Genomic DNA, 12,541 nt, shown 5'->3' on the forward strand with positions numbered 1-12,541 from the left:
TTGTTCCAATTTCAGAGTTAATCCTCTCTTTCAAAAGTCTATAGTACCGACTGGGCATGGTGGTTCATGCCTGTAATCTCAGCACTTTGGAAGGCCAAGGCAGGCAGATCACCTGAGGTCAGGAGTTCGAGATCAGCCTGGCCAACATGGTGAAACCCTGTCTCTACTAAAAATACAAAAATTAGCCAGGCGTGGTGGCAGGTGCCTGTAATCCCAGCTACCAAGGAGGCTGAGGCAGCAGAATTGCTTGAACCCGGGAGGTGGAGGTAGCAGTGAGCCGAGATCATGGCACTGCACTCCAGCCTGGGCAACAGAGTGAGACCGTGTCTCAAAAGAGGAAAAAAAAAAAGTCTACCTAGATCATTCCTTAATTCGTGCATTCATTGGGCATCTGTTGTATGCCAGCTCCATGACAGGCCCTGAAAGGTAATGACCTGGAGTGCCAAGTGCAGGCAGTTCACAGCTTACTTTGCTCCAGGACTGTCAACATTCCCATAAAATTATGTCAGCAAAGTTCTCCAGATGCCTCTGTCTTCCTTGTGTTGGGAAGGGGTTGGAGAACTGGGTTAACAAATGTTTGGGTTCTGGGCTTAGATGACCTGCATTCAAATCCCAACTTGGATACATTCTGGCAAGTTCCTTTTCTGCTTTCCCTAAGGTCACATAGCTAATAAGTTGTAGTGTCAGCTGGAAATTAAATCCAGTCTTTTGACTAAATGGAGTTAACAATAGCACTCTACTCACAGACTGTTACCTAGTCAGCATCATGATTATACCCTCTGCAATATTTTGCTTTTTTTTTTCTTTTCCTTGTTTTACATGTATAGGGGAAACTAAGGTACAAGAAACTCTCTTGGGTGTTCTTAAGTGAAGACTAGACTTTGGGAGCTCTTCTTTCCTAAGCATGCAGTTGGGATAGAGAGAGCCCCATGGCCATGGACTGTTCTCGGTTTTCTCCTTTTTGCAGATGGAGGAAACCTTCTCTTTCAGGTCTGCCACAAGCTGAGGTCAATGTGCCAGAGTTACTTCTTGGGTGAAATTTTAACTATCTTGTGAAAAGCTCCACTCTGTCATGGCAACAGACACCTTTCTTGTACCAAGCAAAGGGGACAGGAAGGTATAGCTGGGCTGATTCTGTATCTTTCCTTCGGAAGCTGTTCTGCCCACACTGCCTTGCACCTATGTTCTCTTTGTTTTCTGATTTGACTTAATCTCCAAATTTATGTAAAGAAGGAGCTTAGATTCCAGATGCTACACTACTGATACCTTCCCCGCTTCCCCCTTTCCTCATCTTCCCTCCAGGATTCAGCGGCATCTCAAATCCAAGAATGGTCTTAGTGACCAACGTTTTTATAGTGCTTGACAGTTTACTAGGTGCCTTTCCATACCCTTCTCACGGAAGCCTCACAAGGCAGGTAGATCACATCATACTCCAACCACTTTCTAGATGAGGAAACTGAAGCGCAGAAAGGTCACGCTGTCTGGGCTTGACCTAGGGCTCTGTCTCAGAGCTTCTAACCAGATGATCATTTCTCAGCTCTTTAAGAGGACGCTAGAAATGGTCAGGAGAAGGGGTGGAAAGTCCAGCCTGGCTCCATTTTAAATAGCTGCAGGTGTCAAAGCTAATCTGTAAAACAACCCCGTCATTGTCTTGGCGAAAGATTTTTACTGGAGGAGACTAACTCAGCAGTTTCCCTTCAGGAACTGACTTATAACCAAAACATGTCAATGTGTTCGATGTGGGCAGAGGGAACGGGAAGAAGGCCCGGGAGGTGTGTGTGAGGACAGGCAGTGAGGCAGGGGCCAGACTCCCGATTCCAGAACCAGACAGACTTCAGTGTGGGTTCCAGCCATGCTGCCTGCTGGGTGCGACCCCCTGCGAGCCTCCCTTTACTTATTTGTGTAACGGGATAGTGACAGTTCCTACCTAATACCATTGGCAAAGGAGGAATAAAGCCTTTAGCACAAGGCCTGGCGCAAGCAAGCCCCCATAATTGTGATGCTGTTTATTGTCCAAGAACAGGGGTTCCCTGCTTGGCCTCTTCTCACTCCTTACATTCTGGCTCACTATGAAGAGCTTTCCACTGGTCATCAAACCTTTCTGCGTGAAAACACTGACCTGCGGAAAAGGGACCAGGTCACTGGAACTGTGGCCACTTTGGGTGGTCAAGGAGGAAATATTGAGAGCTTTGGGGGCAAAGGATTTCCACCCAGGCCTCACCCGAGGAGGTACTCTGCCGAGAACATAAACCCTGGCTGTAATCTACCTCTGAGTGTTATGTCTGTGAGAAGTTACACCCTGGGAGCCTCCATTTTCCTGTGTTTAAATGGGGGTGATACTCCCATAATTATCCTGAGAAGAGGCTGTTGGGGGATCAGGAGATCCCACAGGCAAAGCTCCTAAGGCAAATGCTCCACGAATATTCCTTGTACTATCGGGCCCTTCACTGAGCTCCTCAGACTTTCCTACGCACATCATCACCGGGGTGCTGTTCAAATGCAGGCTCTGACTCCGTACGTCTGGGGCCTAGGATTCTGCATTTCTGAGGAGTTTCCCAGGGATGCTGATGCTGCTGGCCTCTGGACCTCGGGGTGTGTGGGGACACTCCAGAACTCCACTGCCCAGAAAGCAGCTGCTAGCCGCATGTAGCAGGTGACCACTGAAATGTGGCTGTGAGAATTGAGATGGGCTGTAAATTAAATTATGTACTAGATTTTGAAGGCTTAATACAAAGAAAAGAATGTTAAATATCTCATTAAGATATTTTAAAATTGTATCATATGTAGAAATGATAATCATTTAAACATATTGGGTTAAATCTATTGTTCACATTAATTTCACTTGTTTCTTATTTGAATATGGCTACTAGAATATTTAAAATTACATAAATGGCGGCTGGGCACTGTGGCTCACACCTGTAATCCCAGCACTTTGGGAGGCCGAGGCAGGCGGATCACCAGGTCAGGAGATCGAGACCATCCTGGCTAACATGGTGAAACCCTTTCTCTACTACACACACACACACACACAAAATACAAAAAATTAGCTAGTCGCGGTAGTGGACGTCTGTAGTCCCAGCTACTCGGGAGGCTGAGGCAGGAGAATGGTGTGAACCCGGGAGGCGGAGCTTGCAGTGAGCTGAGATCCTGCCACTGCACTCCAGCCTGGGCGACACAGTGAGACTATGTCTCAAAAAAAATAAAAATAATATAAAAATAAATAAATATTATGTAAGTGGCTGACATTATATTTCCATTGGGCAATGCTGTTCTAGGGTGCTCTGACTTGTGTGGTACTTTTTAAGAAAATGGATTCAGGGGTACCTGTGTAAGTTTGTTATATGGGTGTATTGTGTAATGCCGGGGTTTGGGCTTCTAGTGAACCCATCACCCAAAGAGTGAACATCGTATCCAGTAGGTAGTTTTTCCCCCATTGTGCCCTCGCTCCTACCCCCTTTTGGAGTCCCCACTCAGGCGTATGGTACTGTCCACGCACACGCACACATACACAGAGAAGTCTCCGTTCCTCCTAGCCCCTAGCACAGCTCCTGGTACCAAGTAAGGGCCTAATGAAAACTGCCAGGTGGAGGAACGGAAGGCTGCCCACAGATGGAGCCACATGAGCAATGGGCCCACCCCACACTGAGGAGGAGATGTCAGCTGCACAGGTGGGAGCTGAGCAGGTGGCTGTGCCTGACAATCTCCCTCTTGCAGTTGACCCTGACGTGCCACCCACCCATTCTCTGTCATCCTCCGCCCCACACTCTGCTTTTTTCAAGACTCTGGTGGCAAAGAAAAAGGAATTCCAGGGCTCCCTCCCCAGGTTTTGCCAGCTAAGAGGACAGGGCTGGAGAGGGAGGGGCCATGGGATTGCCCGAAGCGCTGGAACACTGCATCCCACAGGCTTCCGGCTAACCAGGAAAGCCACCGGGGCTGAACCCATGGGCCTCATCCGTTTCCTCTGCTCCCCTCCCACAGTTCACATCACTTCCTCGGCTTCTCTTTGGGGTCCTCGCCCCACCTCTGCCTGGGAGAAGCTCATGACCACAGGGCACAGGCCAGACATGAACCTGCACAGCCCTCCCTGAGCCCCTGTCACCCAGGAGAAGAAGCTGCAAGCAGCCCAGAGGAGTTTCACAGAAACAGCTGGAGTGCCGCATCTGAAGATGCACCGCCTCCCACCCAGAAAGAATGTACACCCCGACCATGGACCCCCACGGCGGCCCCGCCTCATACCCGGAAAGAATGTGCACCCCGAGCCTGGACCCCCACGGCGGCCCCGCCTCTCACCCGGAAAGAACATGCACCCCGAGCCTGGACCCCCACGGCGGCCCCGCCTCCCACCCGGAAAGAACGTACACCCCGACCCTGGACCCCCACGGCGGCCCCGCCTCCTACCCGGAAAGAACATGCACCCCGAGCCTGGACCCCCACGGCGGCCCCGCCTCCCACCCGGAAAGAACGTGCACCCCGAGCCTGGACCCCCACGGCAGCCCACCTCCCACCCGGAAAGAACGTGCACCCCGAGCCTGGACCCCCACGGCGGCCGGCTCCCAATGACCAGGTCAGGAGAGGCGCTGGTGAGTCAGGAGGGGGCCCAGGGCACTCGAGATCTGGGCTGCACCCCAAACCGCAGGGCTCTGAGTGGATCTCTGCCCCTCCACAGAGGCCCCTGCTTGTGTGTCCACGTGGCCCACACCCTCCCACCTCAGTGTCGCCCACCCCTCCTTCTGACTAGTCCCCTTCAGTAAGCACAGGGCACTAAGCAGGACAAAGAGAATTCTCAAAGCATGTGCACTTACCAGAGGTCAGGGAAAGACTGCCTTCACCGTGAGGGTTTGGAGGAGGAACAGCCTGGGAGCAGAGATCCTGCCAGGGCCCGGGACTCTAGAGAAATCAGGGCATCTGTGGGTGGGGGTAGCCTCCCTGTGGGGAGGAACCTGGAGAAGGGGTGCCCTGGGTGGGCCGGGGCGTTCCCCAGGAGAAGGCCAAACCTGAGGGAGTGCACAGAGCCCAGAGGATGCCCCGCTCCTCTTTTCTCTAAGAGAAGGTGCTCTGCTCCCCCTCAGAAGCTGGGAAATGAGGGTCTGCCTAGGGGGAGGGTAGCAGAGGGTCTGGAGACCGCCTCAGAGAAAATTAAATTGCACTTGAGGGCAAATTCTATTAGGGAATAGAGCCTGTCTCTCAACAGCCTGCGTCCATTTAGGTGATTAGCTAGGCCCAACACTTCCACCCAGAGCCTGGTGAGCTCTGTCCCTCCGTTGGGGGAGCCAGGCCGGAGGTCCAGCTGCCCCCGCTCCCCTCTCATTCCCCCTCTCACCACTCACAGCCCCCAAGCTCTTTGACAGGGGCCCAGAAGGACAAGCACCTTGAGTCTGTCCTGGAGCACAGAGCGGGTGGGCAGCTTCATGGAACACATGGAGAAAAGGACAAGCAGCACCCCAGGGACAGAGACAGATTTACCCTGCTTCAGTCTGGAGTAGGGACAAGGGAGGTCAGAGGTCAGGTGAGGGAGAGCACTGGGCACTGGGGTAGTCGGGGGGCTGGACTTGAGGGGCTGGGAGGCAGGAAGGAGGGGGACAGGTGGAGGAGACGACGGGGGAGCAAGAGGCCAGGAATAGAAGTGAGGAGATGGACAAGAGGCAAGGACTAAGTCAGCAGGGTTGAGACCCAGGGAGTGGGGATGGAGAAGACAAGTGGCTGGCATCTGATGATGCCGTGTAATGGTAAACTAATGGAACATGATGGTAAATCGTCAAATAAATCCACCCGTGAGTGGGCATCATAATAATAACATGCACCTTAGGCTACTGTGTTGCTTGAGTACACGTTCTAAGAGTTCAACAAATGTTGGCCAAGCGTGGTGGCTTACGCCCGTAATCCCAGCACTTTGGGAGGCCAAGGCTGGTGGATCAGTTCAGGCCAGGAGTTTAAGACCAGCCTGGCCAACATGGCAAAACCCCATCTCTACTAAAAATACAAAAATTAGCAGGGCGTGGTGGTGCGTGCCTGGAGGCTGAGGCAGGAGAACCACTTGAACCCGGGAGGTGGAGGTTGCGGTGCGCTGAGATGGTGCCACTGCACCCCAGCCTGGGTAATAGAGAGAGATCCTGTCTCAAAAAAAACAAAACAAAAAAACCAAAACCAAAAACCACAAATGTCAGGGCCATCATGAGCTGTTGGCCGTATGTTCATACACTTTGCACTGTCTCAACACTTTGGCAGAAGGGTCTAGATCTGAGGCCTTTCCAGGGCCCACTTGCCAATCCATTATTTCCTAGCACCAGTGGCACCACAGGCCCCTGATCCACAGGCCCGTCTTAGCCGGCTGGACCCTCTTCTGGCCCCTGCTGGCCATCTGTCCATGAGGAAATGCTCCCCCACCTCCTTCATGTTGATCAGTGAAAGAGTTTGTTTGATTTCCCTCAATTTCTGGCTATAAAATTATTTCATTTGCTTAACAAAACTTTATTATGCACACACAATGTGTTCTGAGGAGAGCCAGTGCTGTTTCTAGAACATGGAGAAACACAAGCACAGGCAATTTAAAATGAGCTCTGAGCAGGAGCATGGATGGAGCTGGAGGCCATCATCCTACACAGACTAACTCAGGAACAGAAAATCAAATACCACGTGCTCTCACTTATAAGTGGGAGCTAAACGATGAGGACACGTGGACACACAGAGGGGAACAACACTGGGGCCTATCGGGAAATGGAGGGTGGCAGGAGGGAGAGGATCAGGAAGAATCACTACTGGGTACTTAGGCTTTATACCTGGGTGACAACGTAATCTATACAATGAACCCCTGTGACACAAGTTTACTTATATAACAAACCTGCACATGTACCCCCTGAACTGAAAATAAAAGTTAAATAAGAGATAAATAAAATGAGCTCTGAGAATACGTAGTGGTGTATAAAGCATTGTCTCTGACCGGTGGCATGAGTTATTCTGGTTTAGGGGACCCTCTCTCACAGGCTCTCCTAAGGCCCACCATGCGCCCTGAATTCTGGGCCCAGGTGAGCTTCACCCTTAAACCAAAGTACTTATGTTGCTGGGGTGGTTGCACTCCCCCAAAGAGCAAGGGATTTGTGTTCTTTGGGGGAGCGAAGGGGACGGGGTGCTCAGAAAGGGAAGACCCCTGAGGAAGGGAGAGAGAGTACGCGGACCTTCCCCAGCTGTGTTAGCTGCACAGTGGGTTGTGGCCTGTTCTGCCAGCACTCTCCAGCCCAGGGTCTCCCTTGAGGGGCGGCTCCTGCCTGGAGATGGGTTCCAATGAGCCCCTACCCAACCCCTGATGCTTGCCCAATTTCCAGGGCACAGGCATGGCATCTGAAGGCACGTGGAGAGTCTGGGAAGCTGGCTGGGGTTGCAGATGGCCTGGCACCCTCCCAGTGGAGGCTGCTCAAGTTTCCCAGCATCCAGGCTTTCTGGCTTTGGACACACCAAATAGCATTGACAACTGACAAGGCCCCTGTTTCCTGAGAACACTCTCTCTCGCCCAGCCCCTGTTACAATAGGGGTCAGTTCCCTCCTTGGGATTCCAGCCATCTTCATGACAAGAACACCCCTGAAAAAACAAGCTCCCATCCTTCATGGGGCTGGGAAACTTCCACCATGTCCCAGCCACCCACTCCTGGGGACCCTCTCCAGTGGCTCTTAGAAAGCATTCGAGAACCCCTGATTCCCATTAGCTTCACTCTCCAAGGACAATCAGTGCCCCAGCGCCAGGTAGACGCTTCCCACCAGCTTGGAGACCTTGGGCAAGTTACTTAACCACACAGATGACTTCCTCGTGGGAAAACAGAGAGGGGGTCCCTGGCTGTCAGGGGCAGACATGAAATCACTGTGCCGAGATGTTTCTATGAGGTCCTCGGGCCCTTTTACTCCTCTCTAGTGACAGCCAAGACATGGTCTTGTGCACTGTTATATTTCCAGCTTGAAGTACAGCGCCTAGCATATTATGACTGCTTAGTAAATATCTGTTACAAGAATGAAGTGAGCGAAAGAATTTCTAAGTGACCTGATCCACTGCTCAGGCCCAAGAATGGAAGAAACCTGAGCGCATCTTCCCTGGGTCAGCAGGGCTGCGGAGGTGGCATCCGCTCTCGGGAGCAGCTGAGCAGCCTGTGGTGGCTCTGTCAGGCCTGGTTAGATGACTGGGCCTGTTATTGGTGTGGGCAGCTGGCTAGATACTCACAGTTATGCTGCTGTCAGGGCCCCACTTACCTCTCATCTGTAATGGTTCCCGGCTTTTTATGTACTTCCTGCTCTTCCGTAGCACTCTACAGACTCTATTACATTTGCCACGTGGTCTCCTGTGATGAACACTCGGGAAGAAAGGAAAAGCCTTTGAAAACGATCCAGAAACCGAGGCACCAGCCTTCAGCTTCAGCCACTGGTGGCTGGAATAAGGCTGGGGTTCTGCCTACGCACTTTCTATGTGATTCTCCAGGCCCAGGAGGCCTGTCCTGCTCTTGCCGCATTTCCAAGTCCTGGCTGTTCCTCCAGCCAGCTCAGGAATCAAGACTCATGTACCTCTTAGCATCACAGCATCTTATCATCAGATTGGAAGGCATCTCAGAGGTCTTCAAGCCCAACTGCCCACTCCCTGCCGAATTATGTCTGTGGCATCCCTGGATGACAGCCTCCTGTGAACACAGCAGGTCTGGGGGCAGTTTTCAGAGGCAGCCGGGACCATTGCTAGTCAGTTCTACAGCAGGACTACTACTTCCCACAAAGTTTTGCCTTCGAATAAAGTAACTTGAAAGTTTGATTTTTCTGGGTTGTGAGTGTGTGTGTGTGTTAAGTGCTAATTTAGTTAGCACTTAAATTACTGTAAATAAGTACTTTCAAAATGACTTTAACATCTGGAGTTACTTGTTTTTTCCACTATTTCTTTAACCCACAATAATAAGAGTAAGAGTTGATCTCCAAACTTCCATATGAGATCTTTGCTTTTTCAAAGTGGGCAACTGATTTTTAACTAAATTTAAAATTATTAACTCTTTTCTTTTCTGAGACCGGGTCTTATTCTGTTGCCCAGGCTGGAGTCCAGTAGTATGATCATGGCTCACTGCAGCCTCAACCAATCCTCCCACCCTCAGTCCCCTGAGTTGCTGGGACTACAGGCATGTGCCACCATGTCAGGCTTATTTTTGTATTTTTTGTACAGATGGGGTTTCATCATGTTGCCCAGGCTGGTCTCAAACTCCTGGATTCAAGGGACTCACCTGCCTCAGGCTCCCAAAGTGCTGGCATTACAGGCGTGTCACTGTGCCTGGCCCATTATTTTCTTAAAATACAAAAATGAGGGGGTGTTTCCATAGTGTACTGGTTATCACATTCACCTAAAATGTGAAAGGTCCCTGGTTTGAAACCAGGCAGAAACAAGTAGTTATTTTCCTTCTGGCTGGGCGCAGTGCCTCACGCCTGTCATCTCAGCACTTAGAAAAAAAAAAATTGCTCTAAAACATTTGGTTGCCACTTACATGATCACACCCTTAATGATTACGCAACATTGGCCAGGCACGGTGGCTCACTCCTGTAATCCCAGCACTTTGGGAGGTCAAGGCAAGCAGATCACGAGGTCAAGAGATAGAGACCATCCTGGCCAACATGGTGAAACCCCATCTCAACTAAAAATACAAAAATTAGCTGGGTGTGGTGGCGCATGCCTGTAGTCCCAGCTATTTGGGAGGCTGAGGCAGGAGAATTGCTTGAACCTGGGAGGTGGAGGTTGCAATAAGCTGAGATCACACCACTGCACTCCAGCCTGGTGACAGAGTAAGACTCCGCCTCAAAAAAAAAAAAAAAAAAGATTACACAACATTATGTGTGCAACACAGCATTCTCCCATGTGGAGCAGGCCCTTGGTGTTTATACTGCTCGGAAGAGGCCATGGCACTGTGTTGCACAGGTGGCCCCAGTGAACCACATCTCTGATATTGGAATGTTCTTGTGGAGTCCTTTCCTCTTGAGTCTGGGCTGGGCCTGTGATTTGCTTTAACAGACAGAATGTACCAGAAGTGACACTGTGCCCATTTGGGACTAAGTTTTAAGATAGCATGGCACTTTAGGGATCTTTGAGCCCCCATCTGTGCAAGAAGTCCAACTACTCTGCCAGAGAGACCTTGGGCTTTGTGGAGACACTATATGGAGGGGAGTGGGGAGAGAGACGGGGCGGGGACGGCGGTGTGGGGAGAGAAAGGCTCAGCTGTCCTGTGAGTTCAGTTAAGCCCAGCCTTCAGCCTGCCCGCCAGCTGAATGCAGCCACATTAATGACCCTGGCAAGACCCGCAGAAGAGCTGCCCAGCTGAAACTAGCCCAGACTGCAGAGTCATGAGCAAAGAAAATGGGTGTTGTTTGAAGCTAAGACATTTTGGGGTGGTTTGCCAGATAGCAGTAGAGAATTGAAATAGGCCAGAATACAATGCCGCATCAGATTAACCCCCAAATCTCAGTGGCATAACAAAAGTACAGTGTTTGGCAGGGGGCTCTAACATCTTGTATCTGGAATGTGTGGTTTCCTTTGTGGCCAAGACAGAGGAAGGGAAACTGGAGAGTTGAGCACCTTTGTCCGCCCAGCTAATTAAAAAAAATTTTGTGTGGAGATAGGGGTCTCGATATTTTGCCCAGGCTGGTCTTGAACTCCTCACCTCAAGCGATCCTACCACCTTAGCCTTCCAAAGTCCTGGGATTACAGGCGTGAGCCACCACACCCTGCCATTTGTTTTTCAGTGGTTGCTGGATATTCCACAATGTTACTATACAATAATTTTGTCACCTGTTGATGGGCAGACTATTTTTTGCTACTATAGATGTTGTCATGAACATTCTTGTATGTGTATTTTTCCATACATATGCATATATTCCTACAGGTTAGATCCTGGAAATGGACTTCCTGGATAAGGGCAAGCACCTTTACCATTCTGAAAGATTACTGCCCAAAAGCAGCATATTCGGTAAACTCCAGAAAGGGTTTACCATGTACAAATCTAATGCTGTTTCTGAGAACCTAAATATCCTTTTAAAAAATACTTGGTATCTCTCCTCTTCCCAGGATGCTGAGTGAAACCAGCTGAGAGGGAGTTTAGTCGGCCTGGGACAGCGAGCAGTTGAGTCGTAGCAAAATCAGGAAGCGTTTTACTTAGTGGTGGGAGTTGGAGGCTGTGCACTCATTTGTCAGCCATTAACTGAGCAGCCAGGGTGACAAGCAGAGAGTTACAGGATGGAGAGGATGAGCTCCTGCCTTCCTGGAGTTCATAGTCTGACGGGGAAGGCCGAGGAGTTGGCACACAACTTCAACAATGCGACAGGAACTGAAAGGGGGCAGGGATGGTGCTCACTATGACCTACCCACCGGAAGGACAGCCTGGATGGAGCAAGGGCGCGGTGCCCAGGGAAGGCTTCCAGAGGAGGTGGCATGTGAACCTGGGCAGGAGTTTGGGAGGGAAGAATTTGGGGTGGGGAGAAGAGCACACACAAAGACCTAGGAGTGAGAGAGCCTGAGACCCGGGGGACCCACAGAGCCTATAGTACTGCCTGGGGTGAGGGGTGCTGGTGGGGGTGGGCGGAGGGGCAGCTGGAGAGGTAGGCAGTGGCAGAGCACCCACAGCAGGGTCCTGCCACTATGCACTGGTTAGAAAAACTTGGTCCTGAGGCCTGGACCTCTTGACCAGGACATCTTCCTAAAAACTACCTGAGGCAGTGCCCTCTCCTGCTGGAACACCCCAGTGGCCCTGCTGCCCACAGGATCCAGCCCACTTCTAGGCTGTTCTTTCACTCCCACATCCCACCTACTCACTCTTAGTCACTCCCCAACTGTCCCCATCCCCGCCACTCATGCTAACCTCCTAGCAAGCTCCCAGCTTTTCCTGCATGAGTCCCATGCCCCCACCTCTCCCCCACCCCACCACCAAGAGGAGGAGGCAGCTGCACAGCCCCTGGTTGCCTGTGTCTGTCCCCTCTCCCCTGGACTCCACACTCCCTGAGAGCAGAGCACCTCATCAATATTTGCTGTGAATGTTATCACCCCCCGTCTTTCTTCTCCCTCAGGAGAAGCCCACCCAAAGCTCTTCTCTGGAGGGGGACAGAGTTTCAGGAACAGCACTTCTGTAGGAGATTTTCTTCCATGGTTGGAAGCATCTGTGACTATGGCTTCCAGCAACGAGCTTTTAAAACATGTTCCAGACAGGCTCGGTGGCTCACACCTATAATCCCAGCACTTTGGGAGGCCAAAGTGGAGCATCGCTTGAGCCCAGGAGTTTGGACCAGCCTGGTCAAAATAGCAAGACCTCATCTCTACAAAAAAAAAATTTTTAACTAGCTGGGCGTGGTGATACACATCTATAGTCTCAGCTACTTAGGAGGCTGAGGCTGGAGGATCTCTTGAGCCCAGGAGTTTGAGGCTGTGTGAGCCATGATCACACCCCTGCACTCCAGCCTGGGTGACAGAGTGAGACCCCATCTCAAGAAAAAAAAAATACACATCCAGAAATTCTTTGACACCTCCCTCCCCCAGCCCCCAACACACACA

Source organism: Macaca thibetana, chromosome 1 (genome assembly GCF_024542745.1).
Source record: "Macaca thibetana thibetana isolate TM-01 chromosome 1, ASM2454274v1, whole genome shotgun sequence".
NCBI lineage: Eukaryota > Metazoa > Chordata > Mammalia > Primates > Cercopithecidae > Macaca > Macaca thibetana.